Genomic DNA, 21,322 nt, shown 5'->3' on the forward strand with positions numbered 1-21,322 from the left:
CATTTCATCTGCAGTTATCTTGCAGTAATTGCTCTGGAGCACTCAAGGTGCTCTGTGCACAAAGGAAGTGCTGGAAGCTTTAAATCATCTGCCTAGACTAGTAGCTTCTTGCATTGAATCTTGCGTTGCTCCATTTTTTGGGGAGGGAGGGCAATCATCTCTCACTTTAAATGCACACTTGGCAATGAACAGAGGTTGGGATTCTTGACTAGTTGTTTACTGCATAATCAATTCACACATTTCTGAAATTTCCTGACATGTTTGCAAAGCAAATCTATTCCGTGGCAAATTTATTTGATTTCTTTTGCTATGAACATAATGACGAAACCGGATCTAGAATAAAAGCTTCTTTATAAATAGGTCTGGTTATTCCAGATGTTCTAGTTGCATAAAGACAAACAAACAAAAACAAAACAAAACCATTAGTCCCAAACTCAGTAACTGGTTTAAAACAATAGCCATGGTTTGTATTTTATAAATTTGTGGGTCAGGAGTTGAAATGCGGGTGCCATTTTTTAAAAGCCACTTATTGGTAATCAGCTACCAGACCCCAGGGTCCATTATACCTTCACCCAGGTTTTTGGTGCTTTGGGGCCAGGAGGGGAAGTGACAGAAAGCTGGGCTTACCTGGGACTGTTAATCAAAGCACCTACCCCTGGCCTCCCTAGCAGGCGGTATTAGGCAGTGCACCCTCATCCTTGGCCATTCAGGTCTCTGAGACTTCCAAGGCCCCTGTTATAAGCTGCAAAAGTTCTACAACCTAGTGTCAGAGTCCCAGAACATCACCTGCTCTTGGTCAAACAAACAGTTAAGGTCACCTCAGAGTGATGGAAACTAGACATACCTTATGAAGAGAAGAGGAACATGGGTCTGTGTCTGGAATTAATCTGCCATCCTAACACAATCTAATTCTTCAGAAGCTCCATTAACAAATCATTTTACTGTCATCACCTCAAGCTTCTATGCCTTGTGCTAGAATTTTCAGCAAGACTCTGGTGGGGAGAGAGGAGATGATTCGTTAACTAGCTATTATCCAGATAGTCTACAATGGTACTTGCATTCCCTTAATTGTTAGCCATCTTGCTGCTCCAGGGAAATCAACAAGTCAATGTCTTGTGTAAAAAAAGATTTAAAATTTGGCAGAGGAATTTTGTCATAGTCTTTGTTGTCTGGTTTGTTGTTGTTTTTCCCTTTGATATTCCCACCTCCATTTTCAGACTGACAGATTGCTTTGCACAATGATAATTTTTCCCCCCATGGTTCTGTAAAAAGAAAATTGTTTTGGTGATTTTTGCTTATTTTCAATCTTTTTTTCTTTTTTTTCAACTGTTAGTCTCACTTTGATTTTAGATTTCAAGCCATCTGCCTGTCCATCCTGGGAGACTATTAGAAAGCACTGGACAGAGAACAAGTACTCCACAAATAAACTCATAATCCAACACCAATTTATTAAACAATTGGTAGGCACTCTATGCAAATAAGAAAAGCAATTGAGAACAAATGAAACACAATCTGATGAGTCTTTTTTTGTTTGTTTTAGTTTACTGATAACTATAAAATATATGTAATATATATAAGTATATTGCAAAGCAAAAAAACACTATTTTTTTATTTTAGAGGAATCTGAATGAGTTAAGTTGGAATTGCATTTCTACTTATTTTTATTTTTGTTTTCAGGGGAATTTGAATGATTTAAGTTGGAATTGCATCTCTATATTGGGCTAGCAGAGCAACTTTGGACAGTTCTTAGAGTTTCTATTTTCCTGTCTCCAAAATTAGGGTTATGTTGAAGAGGAAGAAATTATTCTTCCCTTCAAGGTACTTCTATTTGATTGACTCATGTCAATCAAGTTGACATGAGTAAGATTAACAGGAGAAAATAAAATTTAATAGCCTACATACAAGAAATCCACACAGACGTGGAAATTCCAAAGACAGTCAGGCAATGTAATGCTTATATGAGCTAAGACGTAGAGTAGGCATTTGAGGATACAAAGGGGAGAAAGACCATTAGCAGCCAGGTGAAAGATGTTTGGAAAACAAATGGATATGGGGGCTCAGATAACTTTAATAGGTAAAGAGGAGTCTCTGTTAATACCTCTCTTCCTGGTAAAGCAGGCAGTTGGAAGGGAAGTCAGGAATTTTTTCTGAATCTGATAGGTTTGGATGGCTTTTCACTCAAAATAATGTTGATGCCAATGTGGCCCATCTTGGGACCTCCTGCCTTTGCATACAGTAACAGCTGGCAGAATTATTGTCAGTCATTAATGACAAAAGTGATGTGAAACTTTGCTTCTTGATTAAGGTCTCATGTGATTAAGAATCGCCTAGAATCTTGTACAAAGGTGGAGGGTCTGTGATTTTTGCATTTCTAATAACCTCCCAGATGAGATAGGTGCCAGAGGCCCATGGACCACAGCTTGAATAACAAGGCTGCAGCGTGTCTAATAACAATACACACTCAGAAATGTAGGTTCCTGGTCTCCACTGCTTCCAGCTTCCCTTTAGAAATTTCCAGAAGACCGAAATGAACTTTTGTTTTTGTTCAGAATCTGCAGTTTCATGGTTTCTCAGTTGTGCTTCTCATTTAAAATATTATGACTCCTGCACTTTGTTTAATTCTGCTTGACAATCAGTGATTTGTGATTCTCCTCTTTCCTGAGTATATTTATAAGAAGATGACCTTAGGATTGGAAACTGCTACCCAGACACAAGGGGTAGACTTTCTATGGGAGACCTGTGAATGGACATTTTATTATCCTCTTTTTTTTCTATTTTTCCCTTTACATATTTTCTTTTTCTTTTTCTTTCTCTTTTCTTTTCTTTTCCTTTCCTTTCCTTTCCTTTCCTTTCCTTTCCTTTCCTTTCCTTTCCTTTCTTTTCTTTTCTTTTCTTTTCTTTGTCTTTATATGCCAATAGAGTCAGCATCCCCATTTGCCATTATAATGTTTCTTAGGAAGCTTCATCTCAGATTTCCTATGGTTTTTATGCTCATTAGTCTTCTAGCTGAATCAGAGATTTCCTGCTATAACACCACAAGGTTTCTCAATAAACCCTCCTGGCTCCTTGTTGAGGCTTTTGAACGACTTTATTATAACAAAGTTGACTTGGAGCCAGAGGAGGCAGAACTCCAGTGCTGGGCTTTCTTTCCAGTTTTATGGGTTTTTCTCTGAAGTCTAATGCCAGTTTAATGAAGTTTTATAGCTATTAATACTCTACCACTCTAGCTGCTCTGAGAAATATATAACTAAACAATAACTGGAAATAGGTAAATTCATGATTAAGTTGCACTAAAAGCTAATGCCTCTCAGTCATAGTTCATAATTTCCAAATGCACATCATTTAGAATGGTAACTTCAGCCTTGTAACTCTTTCAAGGAGAAAGGCTATGAACTTAAATCACTACATTAAGCTGACAGTGAGACTCATATTTTCTGAGCTAAAGATATATTTTTATGGTCACACAGTGGACTCTGTTTATCACTCATCATAAACCATAGAAAACCATTTTTGTTTTAAATTAGGTGCTCAGGCTTTTGTCCTGTAATCTGTTTCTTTATTTCCCCTTTTCACTTTTGTTGGTCCATTTTCAACAGCTCCCAATTGTCTTCCATTTCCTGAAAATGGCTCATATTTTATAACTCAGCTTTTTTAAAGGTATTTCATCCTAGTTGAGGTCACCTTAATTTACACCTTAAATTATGGCTCTAAAGCCAACTTCAATGCTGCTGATATTGAGTAATCCTGCCAAAGAGTCCAATTTTAAAGTAAGGAACCGTCTTATCCTAAAATGCCAGGCATAAGAAACCCACGAATTTTGCATATCTCTTTAGTACTTTTACTTATCGGATTACATTCCTCCCCTTCCTTTGAGCCATTTAGTCAATTATGCTTTATTTTACTGCCTAGTCTGGTTCTAGAGGCTGTCCCTTCTTAAAGACCATGAGTAAGTCACTTTTTTTCCCCAGACTAGGCAACAACCCCAAATCATTTGGAAGTCAAATGACTGTGGGATTTGGGTTCAATGATTTTAAAGCTCTCTGTCTTCCTCCACTCCCTTTTCCCCACAGATAGATCTCCTCCTGCTCATGGAGGCCCATATTTTTGTTGCCTGATTTTAAATACTTGAATCAAGGATGGACACTGGGCAGCTCCCACTGCCCCATTCCTGGATAGGGGTAGGGAAATTGTTGCGCACCGACCTCTCCTGGACGAAACATCATGTACCTTTAATTCATACATAATTATTAAAATGCAGTGGGCAATCTATAAAAAGCAAAAAGGAAAACAAAAAAAGAGCAAATAAACATACTTAAAATGATTTTTTGTTTCTTCATAACTCCTAGAGCAATTAAAAGAAGACTCTGGCTCAGGATCTTCCTGCATAAATGAATAAGGAAAGTGGGCCTGTTCTCCATCATCACAAGAGATAGGAATCTGCATATTTTGCTGCTGAATGCTCTTGAAAGGTGGGTTTGACCCTTTTCCCCTTTATTTCCTCACTCACCTCTATCCCCTTTTCTAGTACTCTTATCTGTGTACACACTTGTCTTATCTTTCTACACCTGAACTGTTTAATATGGTAACAATCTGCTACACATGGCAATTGAGCATTACCGGAACTGTAGCTACCACAAAATGAGACGTGGATACTGAATTTCAAAGGTTTGGTACAAAAAACCAACACATATGCAACAAATCTTAATGACTCATATTAATTACATGTTGAAATGATACTGTATTTGATATATTGGGTTAAAATATGTTTTAGAACTAATACCATCTGTTTTTTTTTAATTTTTCTAAATTTATAAATTATATATGAGGCTCTCTTTTCAAGCTTGCATTTTATTTTTCTTTGACCTATTCTACACTGTAGACCCTCAAAAGCAGGAATTGAGTCCTATTTCTTTCCACATATCCAGAGTAGGCCAGAAGACTCTTAGGATTATAAAATGAATCCTTGGATATATTGATTAATTGTTATTACTTATTTTAAGTTATACTTCATTCCTCAGTATAGCTATATACTTCAGATTCCATACATGTATGAAACTCATTTTCTGTGCTCTAGCTAAGAGTTTCCCAACTTCTGAATTCTAATATTCCTGAATGGATTGCAAATAGCCAAAAGATTGATTCTGTTATCCCTAGATCCTGCCAAATGGGACGCGAGGCTGTCTGGGCTCCCATATCCATTGTTTTCCACAGCAAGCAACCTCATCTGTTTAATCCAGAGTACTGTGCAAAAATGATCACAGTCTCTATTTATCATTATATAAAAGTGACTAGCACATATTTTCTGTATTTTATATGATAGAACCAAACTTTTATCTTTTAGAAGAAAGAACTCAAAAATTAATTTACCCATGAAGTAGGTACTCAAATCTTTCTTTTTCTTTTTCTTTTATTGTTTTGTTTTGTTTTGTTTAGAGCATTGTTTGTTTGTTTAGAGCATTAATATTGTGGTGTATCAGTTGAGGGTTTATCTTACTTTAGAATGTGTGCTATTCTTTCAGATGAGGAAAGACTATGTGGTAGATACCATAACCATGGGGTTGTCTCCAGTGTTAGATGTGATACTATGATTCATAACAGGAAATACATAGTCATTGTCTGCTGTTCTAGCTCCATGTTCCTAAAACTCTTGGAGTTTCCTAAGTGATGAGAACAAGAAAGGTACATTTCGTTATGTTCATGGAGTGATTATGGAGCCGGTTATGCCCCAATAATGGGTCCGTGCTTAAAGGAGCGAGACTGATATAAAATGAAGGTCAAGCAAAGCTTTATTTCGTGCCAAGCATCAAGAATCTAACCAAATGTTTGGGGACGCACCTCTTACAAGAGAGGGTGACCCTTCTCTGTTTCACAGACTGGCTTTAAGGGCAAAGGCTATGTGGTTAGGCCTGGACACCGCACAGGTGGCCAATGAGATTGTAACACACACAGGAAACTCCACAGTGATGCTAGGTGACCAAATGAATTACAATTTACCCCAGTAGACATTTGACCCAGCCTATCACCTTGGTTGGGATTGGTGCCCTAACACTCCCAAAGGGCGGGGCCCATACTCCTTGGTAACCAGGGAGACAGTATGCATCCCCCCCCACTGATCAGATGTCTCCACCTGGCCTGCCCCACCCTTGTATCTGGGCTTTGTTACCTGGAGCTGGTTTCCAGGACTTGTTCTTAAGTGAATTCCCTGGGGGAAGGAGAGGAGGAACAGTTTAACTTTAATGAAAGCCTCTTGCTAAATAGGTCCTTACATTCCCCCCTTTTCTTTGGAGACTAGTCAAATATTTGACTTTTTAGCCAGTTCTATACCCTCTTTTTAATGACTGCTAGACTGTTTTAATGACTCTAGTGTGATTTACCCGGAACAGTGTTTTTCTCCTAAGGTTATGCAGAGCCCACCCCTGTTCCTTTTATTAGAAATGGTAAATTAAGCCCCCCCTTTTTTATTTTGCAACTGCTTATACCTCCTGCCTATATCTTAACAACAGGGGCAACAATGAATTTAACGAACTCATTCGTTTTTTTTGAGTCTTAGTTTTAGTCCACGATCGGCAGGGTCCATCGGCTGCGGCATCCACCTCTGGGGGGGCATTCTCATCCTCGGCTTGTTTGACGTGACCCGCATAAATCCAGGTCCTGAGGCCGTCTACTTTTATTGCTGTGGGGGTGGTCAGGATGACAGTAAAGGTCCTTTCCAGCGAGGTGACAAGACTCCAACTTGGCGGCAGCGCATCCAAACTAAGTCCCTGGATGGGCGAGGATGTGGTTCCACCTCTGTCTCCATCCCAGTGTGGGCAGTCTGGATCCACTGCAGGCATTACAGTGACTGGAGTACAGAGTGGTCAGTCATTTCTGCTATAGCAACCTATTGTAATCGAGGGCTGGCAGTGGGGGGGGGGTGTCCTCCTGAACCTTATTTTAAATGGGGTCACCTTATTTAAGTAGGGTGTACATCAAGCCCTGAGGAGGTCATAGAGAAGGAGATCTACCCATCCACCACCAGTCTCCAGAATTAACTTTGTCAAGTTCTCTTCAAGAGTCCAATTCATTCTTTCTACTTGCCCCAAGCTCTGGGTCCAGTAGGCACAATGTAGTTTCCAATTAGTGTCTACAGCTTTGGCCAATACCTGTGAGACTGAACTCAAAAATGCAAGGTCATTGTCTGACCCGATCGCAAGAGGTAACCCAAACCTCTATCTCTTTTCCCTCTTCCCATTTTGGTTCTTCTGGCATTTACTGCCTGACATTGAGTACATCTATCAACCATGCCTTGAGCCATTTGCCCTAATTTAGAACTGCTTGCCCTAAGCTCTTTAAGCTTGCATGTCCCCAAATGAGTGCCCTGATGTATTTGGCTTGCTAATTTTCTTTCTAGTCTTAGCCCAATCTCCTTCATAGTCTAATTTAGTCCACTTCTGTAAATATACCTGCATCCAGGAGGGCCGTGGCAGCAATTATGTGGAGGCAAGGGGGAACCCAGCTGCTACTAGATCTAGTTTCTTGCTAAGATAGGTTATTGGCCTTTGCCAAGGCCTCAGAGTCCGAGTCAAAACTCCTTCAGTCAGCCCTGCCTTTCCATCTACATACAAGTGGAAGGGCTTGGTAACATTTGGGATGGCCAGTGCTGGGGTACTCAGTAAGGCTCTTTGTAATTCCTGACATGCTCCTGCCTCAGCTGTCCACTCTACCATAGTGAGTCCTCCCTTAGCTAGTTCGTAGAGAGGTCGTGCCATCTCCGCGAACCACGGTATCTACAGGCTGCAGTAGCCCACCGTCCCAAAGAATTCCCTCATGGAGACCAAAGTCTAAATAAGTGGTGTGGCTCTTACAAAGCTGTGTTTTCACTGCTGACACCTGATACCCTTTTCCCTGCAGAGTCTGTAAGAGAGCTCTTGTTCCCCCCAAGCATGACCCATAGTCCTCAGCGGCTATTTCCATCATTCCCACTAACTCAGTCAGATTCTTCCTTTCTAATTCTTCAATTTTCTGAAGTTTCTTCCTTATATCTGGGGCTGACTGACTGGCAAAGGCAAGATCATCTACACGAGTTATCGGGCAACTTCTCTGAAGTTTACCTTAAGCTGTCTAGCTTAGGTAAACAAACATTTAATAACAATCTAATCTAGAATTTGACACCCATAAAGCCATGTTTTTCAAACAATTTTTCTCTCTAAAATAATGTTTCCAGAGAAACCCAAATCAGTACCAATTCATTTGAAAAACAAGTCCAGTTTTAACAAACTTCACCTAATTATTTACATAAGCTCAGCAAGAACAGTAAGTAATCATATAGATTTATGAATCTTCTTTGCTGGAAATTCTTATAAGGAATCTCTAGATTGAAGTTTTAGTAGCCTCCCGGGCCAGAAGCCAAGCCATGTACTTGCCATCAGACACGCCTGCAATACGTGTAGACTTGGGCAAACTCCTCTCCCTGAGGTACCCAAAGTATCCTGAGGCTCCTCCTCCTTCCAGGGAGTGACATTCTTTACTTACCTGGTGAGGCTTCTGGGAACTCTGTAAGCAAGGTATCAGGCCAACAGTTCCAAGGGGCTTTATAGCTCCAGGTTTTATAAAGTCAACCTTAGCTCCTTTAAGCTGGTCATATCTGAGTCTTTTCAAATATGTCATTCCAATCAAAGCCTTGGTAAAATAACCAGTGTTTCCAATGTTGTCCTGTTACAAGGAGAAGAGATTCTTATTGAACTTATGCAAATGACTGATTGCCAAGGAAGAGAGAATACTGAGACCTTTTGGTTTCAGAGGGTTCAGATAGAGAGAAAAGTTGAATGCCTTGATTTGTTTACAAATGAATACCTTTACATCTCTATAAGTTACAGGTAACTTAAGAAAGTTTCCCTAGTCTAGAGGAGCAAACATTACAGAAACAGTAATGTTTAAAACATTAAGAGATACAACATTACAACCTTTTAGTTCATCTAGGCCCATGTTACTAATTCTGGTTGAATCTGAATGCAGCCCTTACTTCTATAAATTCTTACCCATTTCAGTTCCCGGGATCTTAACCTATCAAAGACCTATATTTGTCCTGTAAGTCTCCCATATGAATTTCCTTCAGGGCGGAATTCATCTTACAAGAGAATTAAAACAATTACAAATGACAAAAACTCAGAATAGATATTATTAAATATCAAGTGATGACCCTTATCAAAACATTAAAATTTTAGGAAATGTATAGAACCTCTAGAATAATTACAGCATTTACCCAAATGCAACCCAAGGTTTATCATTGGTTTAGCAGTACTCCCTGAGTAACTTAGCATATCAAGGAAGTCTTATGAGCCAAAGAGATCTCATTTACAACTCTGGGCAGGCAAAGAAAAAACCATTTACATTTCAATTAACTGAAGAAAACTTTGCCCTTTTAAACAGAGAGAAAACCAGCTTTTCTATGCCAGTGTCTTTCCTTTTTTTATTTTTAAGCATGCAGTCTTAAGATATGAGTTTTCTGGGTTTCCCTCTCATCATGAATGATGTTGCAGACAAAGGGAGGGGAATCTTTCAGATGCTGTCCTGCTCACATCCCTCGCAGGAACTTAGGAGCATCTTAGCTAAGGTCTGTCCGGATAAACCCCGGACCAGGCTACTCCATGGGGTAGATGACCATTATGCCATATGATGCCCTGCAAGACTCAGGGTGCAGCCCACTCAGACTCCGTAGCTGAAGCAGTAGAGCCATACAGACACATTCACACGGTCAGGCACTCTTCAGATTCAAACAGGTTGGATACCCCCCCTCTGGGTATCCCTGGCTAATGGGAGGTGACCAGTCTCCTCTCCATTCTTTAGGAATGGATCTAGCTCAGTCAGTGGCCGCTGGCCGTTTTTCTTTCTTATTCAAATAGGATCAGGCATCTGGTATTTTTTTCTTTTTCACATATCTCCTTTTTTTTTTTTTTTTTTTTTTTTTTTTACATAGAGAGTTGCTTCCCTTGTTTCCATCAGTTTTAGTTGCACTTAGCAGATTTTGTACTGTTAGAAATACCTTAACCTCTACTGAAGACTAAATATAAACCAATTGTGAACTGTTAAAACAGAATCCGGTTAAGCACAAAAGGTGTTTACCAACAGATTTCAAAAGCACAAACCTAGTTCCAGCAACCAGCATCTAGCATTTTATCCCATTTAGTTAAAGGTTACCAAAGACTTTGAAAGCTACCTTAAGAATTACCCATTAAAACTTTGAGACAAACAATTAACCATCAGTTTAGTCATCTCTTTACTAACAGATTTCAACAGATTTTAACAGATTTTAACAAATAACATGAGCTTTTCTGACCTGAAGTTAAAATTCTAAAATTTTACATTTACTACTGTTAACTCAAAAGACATGTTTCTCCTAATTAACCCAACAAACTTAACTTAGTTCAAATACTGATTTACATTCCACCTGGGTCCACTCCGTTTCGAATGTTTACCTGAGACCCAGGTGAAGATCCGGAGTGGTGGGTGTTAGGTCCAGGGGGTGCTCTTCTTGTTTCCCGACAGTGAAGAACAAAACAAATTGCCACCAGAATGCAGAGAAAGGGTTCCCAGTTCTAGGGCTCATCAGCTTCAAGAGAGGAGCAGACACCATGCTTTCCCGCCAGCAAGGGGGAGGGGCTAGGTAGTCTCCGTCAGGCCAGAGAGGGCAAGGAATGTCCCCGAAACAAAGTTGTTTCAGCAGCTGCTTGGGTATATTCCTTAAAGTTTCTGTCTCGAGTTAGACTAACCCCAGTTGGCTCCAGTTATAACCATTAAGAGTCAGAGTTCCCTTACTCTCTGTTTGCCCCATTCCTTCAAACACAACAAACAGCACAGCAAACAACAAAAAGACAACACAAAGACAACCACAGGCCCAGCAGTTCTTACCCAGAGCCTGACACTGGTGGGGACTTTTTGATCTTCTGGCTGTCCAGGAGGACTCGAAACCCCAGTGATCACCTAGGGGGACTCGAACCCCCTGGCGATCTACCAGTGGAGGGAAGGGGCATCCCCACTTCCTCTCCAGCCCTGGGGAGCATGGCTGCATTCAGCTTCACCCCGGTGTGCTATACCTGCTGCTCCACCCAGACAGACCGACCGATCTCACAGAGCATCTGGAGATCAGCAGATCCCACAGAGTAAAATCTGTGAGATCTTACCTCAAGGCTTTTCTCAGAAAGCCCAGAAACTGATGCTGGCTCAGTTCTTGTCGTTTAATCCCGGACGAGCCCCCATATGTTATGCCCCAATAATGGGTCTGTGATTAAAGGAGCGAGACTGATGTAAAGCGAAGGTCAAGCAAAGCTTTATTTCACACCAAGCATCAAGAATCTAACCGAACGTTTGGGGACGCACCTTTTACAAGAGAGGGCGACCCTTCTCTGTTTCACAGACTAGCTTTTAAGAGCAAAGGCCATGTGGTTGGGTCTGGCCACGCACAGCTGGCCGATGAGATTGTAACACACACAGGAAACTCCACAGTGATGCTAGGTGACCAACTGAATTACAATTTACCCCAGTAGACATTTGACCCAGCCTATCACCTTGGTTGGGATTGGCGCCCAAAAGACTCCCAAAGGGCGGGGCCCATACTCCTTGGTAACCAGGGAGACAGTATGCATCCCCCCCACTGATCAGATGTCTCCACCTGGCCTGCCCCACCCTTGTATCTGGGCTTTGTTACCTGGAGCTGGTTTCCAGGACTTGTTCTTAAGTGAATTCCCTGGGGGAAGGAGAGGAGGAACAGTTTAACTTTAATGAAAGCCTCTTGCCAAATAGGTTCTTACAGAGCCCACCTAAGGATGGGGACTGGTTGCCAGAAAAATCCCAAACATGTGATTAGAGGGTTGGAATTTTCAGGACCACACCGTGACCTCTGGAAGGGGAGAGGGGCTGGAGGTTAAATCAGTCATCAGTGTTCAATGATTTAATCAGTTGTGTTGTGTAATGATACTTTGATAAGACCCCAAGAAACTGGATTTGGAGAGCTTCCAGGTTGGTGAGCAGGTGGAGATGGGGGGAGAGTGGCATGATCAGAAAGGGCATGGTATCTCTATAGCCTTTTTCCATACCTTGCCCTGTATGTCTCTGCTGATTGGCTGTTCTTGAGTTATATCCTTTTATAATAAATGAGTAATCTAGTAAGTGAAATGTTTTTCTGAGTTCTAAGATCCTCTTGAGGAAATTAACTGAACCAAAGCAGAGGATTATTGGAACCTCTCTTCCGTAGCCAATCAGTCAGAATTACAGGTGATACCTTAAACTTTTATCTGTAGTGGGTGTGTGCATTTGGGAGTTGGAGACATGGACAAAGTTATGCCTCGGTCAGGGACAGACTGAGCTCTTAACTTGTCATATCTGGTGCTATCTCCAGGCAGATAATGTCAAAATTGTGTTGAATTGCAGGACACTCAGATGATGTCAGACTGTTGCTTGCTGCTCAAGAAAACCCCACACCTTAGAACTGGTACCAGAATTATCCTGGGATATGATAGGATCCTGGTACAGACAGAGATGAGACACCACTGACAAAAATACATCCTTTATCCTACAAAAGTTTTCTGCATCCCAGTTGCCTTTTGCATTGACTTCAAAGCCCCTGTAGAACCAGTCTGAGGGGATGAAATGGGGATCACAATGGGAGCGAGATGATTAGAGCTGCTACTTTTCCATCCAGTAGGTTCCTAGGTTGGTTAACCATCCTCTCAGTCGGCCTTCTAGCAGAACTCTGTGAGATGCTGCTCTCTGAAAGAACAGAATTTCCTCTTTGGAGGCAAGGTATAGAGGGGAGGATGGGCTTTTCTAGTCTCAGGAATTGCAGTCCTTTTCAAGTTAGCTACATCTCTCTTTGTGCCCTCTGGCCTACACCCAGTGCTTTGCACTGTTTATCAACCTTAATCAACATGAGTGACAGAAAACCTGATAATAGACAAGGGGCTGGCACTGCTGGTGGGCGTGACCTCTTTTGAAATATCAGGTCTGAATAAGCTGTATTTACATCTCTCTGGGCTCCAGCTTTTAAAAAGATTTTCATCTTCTACATAGGAAGGATGAAAGTAAAAGTTATTTTGGTATCCATCCAAAATTATATCTTAGGACAGTGTTGCAAACTCCCTGCGCCCCCTCCAAGCTGAGAACTCCTGTGTCGGGATCAGCAGCAGTTGCTATGAGCGTCACATACCTTCAGTTTTGGAATTATTAAAACCCATTAAGAAGCAAAGGGCACAAAGTTGTGTTTTAATTAGTTCAAAGAAGCCACGTTTAACATGCTATAATGTAAACCACAGGTGAGATTATAGGTTATATCCCTACTCTGTTATTTTTCTCACTTATGTTGGGAAAGCCCTCCTAATCTGTCTGAGGATATTTCATGGCAGATATAAAAGAGAAAACAGCACATTGTTTCTGTAAGAATTGAGGGATATAATGGATGAACAGATGTCAGTGGCAGAACCTAGCATAATTCTTAGCGCATATTAAGGGCTTGAGAAACTTTAACTATCCCCTACTCCTTCATTTTCTCCTTACCTTAATTGGGACCCTCTCACCAGAAGAAAGAAAAAATATCCTGGAAAAAACGAGTTCACTTCAGCGTGTTCAGGCCAAAGTATGATTAAGTAATGTGCTCCAGCTGGCTACTGTGATTTAATACTTAGCTTCTCAAAGTGTGGTGCTTGGCCCAGCTGCATTGGGTCTTATTAAAAATGACAGACTCTCAGGCTTCATTCTAGACCAGAGTAACCAGAGTCATCATTTAAATAAGACCTCATGTGATTCCTGTGTATATCCATGTTTAGGAAGTGCTGATTGATGGAAAGAGCACTTATTTAGGAGTCAGGAGACTGGCCTTCTAGTCCGTTCTTCTTACAAACAAATAAGAACTCTAAATGCTATGGTTTTCTTTTCCCTAAAACAAGTGTGTTTTCAACTGCTGTTGCTGGAAAGGTCAGATGTGTTCGGGAAGAACAAAATCAAACCCTGATCTTAACTCTATATTGCAAATAATATGCAAATAATGTTTTTTGGATGTTATTGAACTTAGATGAGACTGCAAAACTAATCCAAACACACACACACACCCATGGTCAGTAACTGTCATGCAAGCAAGATGAGAAAGCAGCAAACTTCACCCCCTCTGACACTTCTTGTAACATTTATCACCTTAGAGAGATGTGTTTCTCTGTTTTCTTACTGAAGGGGTTCAGAATACACTTACCCCAAATGTGACACATATTATTTTGAGCCAAAGTAAAGGTCCAAAAGACTCAGGAAGGGGTTTTTACCTCCTCCTTGACAGCCTCTAAGTATGTAGACTGGGAGACTGGTCCAGGAAGAAAGCTAACAATACAGAGAGCTACAGATGGGAAGTGGTGGGGCTAGGCGTGGTAAAATGGAGGGAGTTGCTCAGGGCATGTCTATTCAAATTGCTATCTGTGTCGCATTGTCTCTGCACAGTATGACAACAATTTATTTATCAAAGACTTGCTCTTCCCATCTTACTGTGAATTGTCTTCATTCCCTTTGAAACTCCTGACTCCCACCCCCTTCTTATCTCAGGATGGCATAGAAGCCCATTGACAGACTCTCTTGGAGCCTCTCCTGTCTTTGTGGGACTCCCACATGTACAAAATTAAATTTTTCTCCTGCTAATCTGCCTCATGTCAATTTAATTAATAGACCAGCTAAAAGAACCTATAATGGTAGAAGAAAAAAATTCCCTCCCTTACACTACCCATGAGAAAATTATTTGCAATTCTGTGAAGCTGCCCTTCATCCCACACTGCAAGGGCAGAGAGGTAGAAGAAAGGTCATTTAGTCTAGTCAGTGCATAAGACACTGGTTTAAATCTGTAACCAAGTCATGTAATTGGGACCTATTTGCAAACACCACTGCTGTTTGGGGATAGATGTTATTGTAGAGGACACTTTTGAAAACCAGTCCCCGGAGGACAGACTTTTTTATCATCTTAGGATTTGAGATGCTATTTTGCTTCTCATCTTTTCTTATTCAATTCACTTTCATTCCTCATTCTTTCAGGGGTTTACATTATATATTTCCCTCTGTGGTCAAAATAGCTGCACTCCTCCTAATTTAAAGATGTTTCATCATTAAAAATTATATTAAACAGTCGACCATCCTCAGGGAAGACTTAATTTCCACTTTCTGCTACAGTCAGCATGGTTGAGGTTCAATCTTTCCATAAACTTGGAATCTATTTAAAGCTATTTCCATAAACCTGGAGTCATTCGATACCTCTTCATAGTCCTGCTAACCAACTAACTACCCAGTTTTAGGAGCCAATAAAATTGACCTGATTTCAGCTAAAAGAGAGAAACACATTTTAAATTCTGCAGAACGGAGAAATTATAGAAACAGAGTTTATTGGGTGAAAGCAATAAAATTGCAAATGCAAATATTTGGGAGTGTTAGACTATTGATGTTGGATTTTGAAAGGAACCTGGGTGGGGGGGAAGTCGCTTCTCCCCCAAAGCAATCTTCATAGTTGCTTTAAAGCCAAACTCACTTGTGACTCACATCAGCATTTTTTTTCTGAAGGAAAACATATTATTATGACCGTTATTTTGCTGTTTGTTAAAGTAACATGTAGTCAGTAGAGAAAACCCCTAAGGTCTATGAAAAAGGGGAAAGAAATAACCCTCTTTAATTAGAAGCAACATTCATTTCTCTGACATGTTTCTCTTCTATTTCTGTTACTTGAATAGCTTAGTTTATGCCCCTCTGCTACTTACAAATGTTAATTTATGGAATTAAATTTAATAGAGTGGGGGAAATGCAGTGTCATACCAATATCTTTGTCTCTGAGTTCCCTGAGGGTCTCTGAGATAGTTTAAGTGAGTGACCTGTCTTGTTTTACTCACAGAAAGGAAGAGTCCTAGTATTTCCTCTCCCTGTTGTCCCCACCATTGTGGTTTTTCCTCCTTACAAAATGGTTTTGGATATGTGACCAAGAGGATTTTACGACAGAGAGAAATGGAGATTGACTTTCAATGAGATGATCAGAGAAGTTTATCTCATGCGTCATGAGACCTGAAATATGATGCATCCTCCAAAATGCAAACTTTTGACAACCATTTCAGGAACATGTCTTTTCAACACCTGCATTTAAACCAAGCCAATGCAGACCTGCATATACCCTGTATGTCCTTGAGAAGTGTTTGGTGATAGTTGTGGCTCAGAACTAGAAATTTCTTTCCAAGAGAGTGGGTCTCAACCCTGACTGCCAGCACATTTTAAAATATGGACACCTGGTCTCCCCCTTAGTCTATATGAGAAAACATGTTGGTTGGGAGGGACTGGACATCAACATTTTTCAAAGTTCTCCAGATAAAGATAATGCAATGAGGATTGAGGAGCCCTTCTTTAGGTGTTCAGCAGTGGGTGGAATGCTTAAGACAGTAAACACATCAGTTGTTGCAAAGAGTTATCTACAGAATGCTAAGTATGTGTATGGGATTTGGTGAGGAGAAAAAGAAAAACAATTTTCTTATCCAACTTACTATATTTTATAGAAAATGAAAATGAGGACATGTTAGAGTGAATGAACTTGGGCAAGGTCCTCCAAAATTAAGATGACATGGGTTACTTTACTTCTACTCTTTTCTCTTGAAAATCATCATCATCATCATCATCTTTATCCTCATTGCCATCCCAAGGCAAGATCAAAGCTAGGCATTTCCAATTCTAACCAGGAACCATGTAAGAGGTGCTGTTAGTATTTTTCATATTTGTGAACCCACAAATAAGGGTTTTGCCCCCAAATGGCTCTATTATACAAATATCATTTGGACAACACTAAAAGAGATAGGAAAAAGACCCCACATTATTACCCCTCCCACTTTCCTCAGTGAGTTTTTGGGCAGTTTCTATCTTTCTATATTTCATTTGAACCTTTCTTTATATCCATTCACATTTTTATTGTATACATAATATAGGTATGACTTTGATTTCTTTTTTGACTAAAATATGCTATAAATATTTTCAGTGTTTCATTGTAGTTTATTATGGCAACTCTAGGAAATCAATAAACTAGTTAAAAGATTTGCACTTTATCATGAGTACAGTAAGCAGCCACTGCCATGCTTAAAATAAGACAGAAAAATTACACTGGATGAAAAGCCAGTGTGGAAGTAGACAGATGAGAATAACTAGGGCAGAAAGATGAAATTCATTTATTCATTCTCCCAACAGTTATCATTTGTACAATATATTATATAAATAAATATTTTTATAAATCAATATAATAGCGAATTAGCTATGTGCATTATTCTTAAAGAACAAAATAAACTCTATTCATGAAACGTGGAATTGAGTGAAGAGATTGACCACCCCCCCAAAAAAAAGAAAGAAAGAAAATAAAAAAGCAAATGAGTAATCACAGTTGTGTGTACTGCAAAGAAGAAAAGGAATATGAAGGGTGGCGGTGGGTAAAAGTGGGAAGTAGGGAGTTTGATGTGGGCATGGTGTTAGAGAAGTCAAGGACGGGGAGAAAACAGAATGAGAAGAGAGAATGGCATTCTTTGCAGAAGGAACAGCATGTTCAAAGAATATCTAGACTTTGGAAAAGCAATAGAAAGAGGATAGTAGCCAGGGCATTGTGAGAAAATAGGGATGTCAGGAAATGAGGTTGAAGACCAATGAGGTCCAGATTATGCTGTGGTTGTGTGGGCCACAATGAAAAGGATGGGGTTTGTTCTAGTTGTAACAACAAGCCAGTTTATGCAGAAGAACGTAGCACAGTTTATTTTTTAATGATGCCACTGTCTTTAGGGTGCAGAATAAAAAATAGTCAAAATAGAGTGGCCGTAGAGTGACTGTAGCATACAACAGTCTTCCAAACAAAAGTTGATGTGGCTTAAAACTAAAGCACTGGAGGAAGAAAGGAAGAGAATTGGTCAGATCCAAGATATATTTTGGGAGCAGAATTAACAGTGCCTTAAGAATGTAAGCCATAGGTCAGGTGAAGGGGGTTAATGGTTAATGAGTCTTGTCAAATGGCTTTTCAATTACAAGGAAACCACCACATTTTAAGTATAGATATTTCACAGTAATGCTGTCCCTGTTTCTATTAATATATATAGCTTATGCATTTAACGTCTTCATTATGCATTTCTACGATTATCTAGACAGAATATATCTGTTTTATCTAAATGTATTTTCTCTCTCATGATTTTTACCTTTATTTTCTATTTCTAATTGTGTTGGGGATTTGATTTTTTTTCTTCATCAAGTTGTGTGAATTAGTTTCTCATCAGATATGAAAGTCATATTATGTCAGTTATATTTGGTGTCAGTGTTTTTTCTTGCTTTGTATTTTTAATTTTTTATCATATTATTTTCCCATACATGAATGTTTAATATTTGTGCTATTTAATTCATCTCTTCCTTTCTGATTTTCCCTATTGATTTAAAGCTTAGGAAGTTGTTACGCTTCATAAAATCTGACTAGTTCTATTTTATTATGTATGAATGTGTGTGTATGTGTGTATACACATATACTTAATGAATACCTATACTTAATGAATCCATTTTTTGTTTGTTTTGGTGTATGCTGTAAGATCTGGATATAAATTAACTTTTAGGAGTGCTTGGCTATCTCAATCAGTAGAGCATCCAACTCTATCTTGGGATCATGTGTTCAAGCTTCACATTGAGCATAGAGATCATTTAAGGAACAAGTAAATAACTGATGAATTGTTGACCACTACCTCTGAAACTAATGATGTACTATATGTTGGCTAACTGAATTTAAATTCAAATAAATAAATAAATAGATAGATAAGTATTTTTAAAAAAGAGAGTTCTCCACTTTAAAAAAGTAAATAGAATTAACTTTCATTCTTCAACTAGTCATCATTTTCCCCCACATCATTAAATGACTACACTTGTCCCCACTACTATGAAATCCTACTCCATCATATATTAAATTCCATATATGTTATCAAATATTTTCCCTGGGTGTATTTTGCTCCTTTGATCAAGATTCTGTGGTTGAAGGAGGCACAACCCTAGTTGTTATTGCTATTAGCAAAGGATATCTGCTGGGGATATCTTTATCGAAATGGTATTTGATAAATACATTTCTTGATTAGTTCAGAAGTAATCTTCTAGATACTTGTATATCTAGAAGATACAAAAATACAAGACGCTTGTATTTTTGTTATCATTTAATTTAATATACAAGGATTTAAAATTATGTGCCTCATTTATTCATAAATTTTGTACTAAAGATTACATATTAGATTTGAACTCTTGTGGGGACCCCCATGAATTTCGCCCACTGAATCCCCAGCACAAGACATGGGATCCAGTAAGGGCTCAAAATACTTTATGAATGAATTGATGATCTGGTACATTTTAGTCAACCACATCTATATCTGAAAAATTTACCTAGAAAAGCATTCTTGATGTTGTTCAGCTTTCCCATGTGGAAACACTGAGTGTTTCCCTTTTATGTAAATTTCCTATTATCTATTTTACTTGCAAATATAGGTCACAGGTATTTTGTTATGTTTACTTTAAAATTACTTTGTTTTCATTACTGAAGATAGGAGGTAACTTTTTGTTTTATCATGTAACAGATTACTGCTCTTTACAGAAAAACAATTGTTTCTATTTATCTTGTACTCAGCCAGTATAATAAACATCTATTGATTCAAGTGACATTTTACTAAAATTTAAAATAGCTTTTATTGTAAAATACACCATTGATTCAATAAGAACTTAAAATATAACCATATTAGATAGACACATGATAGTAAGACTCAGTCAGTTTCAGAATTTTTTTTCTTTTTAAAGAGACCTAATAATACTGATGTCATTCAGTAGTTTCTACTTAATTATTTGAACTGTGTACAGATAATCTGTGGAACATGATATCTGTAAAACATAACATTTTTCTTTCCTACTATATTTTTGTGTCATATTTTATGATACTGGCCAAAACTTCAAAAATTTTCTGAATAAATACATGTTTCCTTATTAAAAATGACTAAAAAAATATACTTCATCATTTAGCAAGTATTCACTGAGTCCCTACCATGGTAACATGGCAGGCAAAATGTGCTGTAGGACATTGAATACTGAGCCTAGGGAAGAGGGACATATTAAAACCAGCACTGAGAGCAGAGCTGTTCAGGGTGTTACTCTGTGTAAATTAAACAAAGGTAATCTTGTGCCAAACTCTATGAAGTTTGGGAAGAAATTTTTCACCCTCCCTATACGTGAGAATCAGCTGGGCTTCTGTTTCACAGATTTGGGCTCATTTGTCCCCAAAGGGCTCTCATACATGTATGTTCTTCAGGCTCTCCAAGTGAGAAAATGAAGTCAGAGCTGAGTTCCCCATTTCTGGTCGATATGCTAAGCTAGTGGAGATATGTATAGACTATCTGCATCCCAGGTGTTTCTCAGAGCACTTGGTGAGCTAGAGTACATTTTATTTATTTTTATTTATTGTTTTTACAATGCTATTATAATACTATTGACTATATTTTCTATATGGTACCTTTTATCCCCTTGACTTATTCATTCTGTAACTAGAAGCCTGTATCTCCCACTCCCCTTCACCCATTTGGCTCAGTCCCCACGTCTATTCTTGGGCAACCACCAGTCTGTTCTTTGTATTTATGGGTCTGTTTCTGCTCTTTAATTCATTTGTTTGTTTGCTTGTTTTGTTTTGTTTTAGATTCCACATGTAACTGAAATCGTAAAGTATTTGTCTTTCTCTGTGTGACTTATTTCTCTTAGCATAATACCCTCTAGGTCCATCCGTGTTATTGCAAATGGCAAATCTTGTTCTTTTTTATGGCTGTTCTTTTTTAATATTCTATTGCATATATATACCCTTCTGTCTATCAATGGACACCTAGGCTGTTTCCATATCTTAGCTATTATAAATAATGCTGCATTAAACATAGAGGTGCATATATCTTTTTGAAATAGTGTTTTTGTTTTCTTTGAGTAAATACCCAGTAGTTGAATTACCAGATTGTATGGTGTTTCTATTTTTAATATTTTGAGGAACTGCCATTCTGTTTTCCACAGTGGCTGCACCATTTTGCATTTTTACCAACAGTGGCATAAGGATTTCTTTTTCTCTACATCTTGCCAACACTTGTTATTTCCTATCAGTTTGGTACTGGCCAATCTGACAGGGGTAAGGTGATATCTCATTGTGGTTTTGATATGCATTTCCCAGATGATTAATAATGTGAGCATCTTTTTATGTGTTTGTTGTCTCTCTGTAGGTCTGCTTTGGAAAAATGTCTTTTCAGGTCCTCTGCCCATTTTTTAATCAGATTTTGTT

The sequence above is a fragment of the Mustela putorius genome, unplaced genomic scaffold (genome assembly GCF_011764305.1).
Source record: "Mustela putorius furo isolate JIRA1106 unplaced genomic scaffold, ASM1176430v1.1 tig00000174_pilon_pilon_pilon, whole genome shotgun sequence".
In the NCBI taxonomy this organism is placed as follows: domain Eukaryota; kingdom Metazoa; phylum Chordata; class Mammalia; order Carnivora; family Mustelidae; genus Mustela; species Mustela putorius.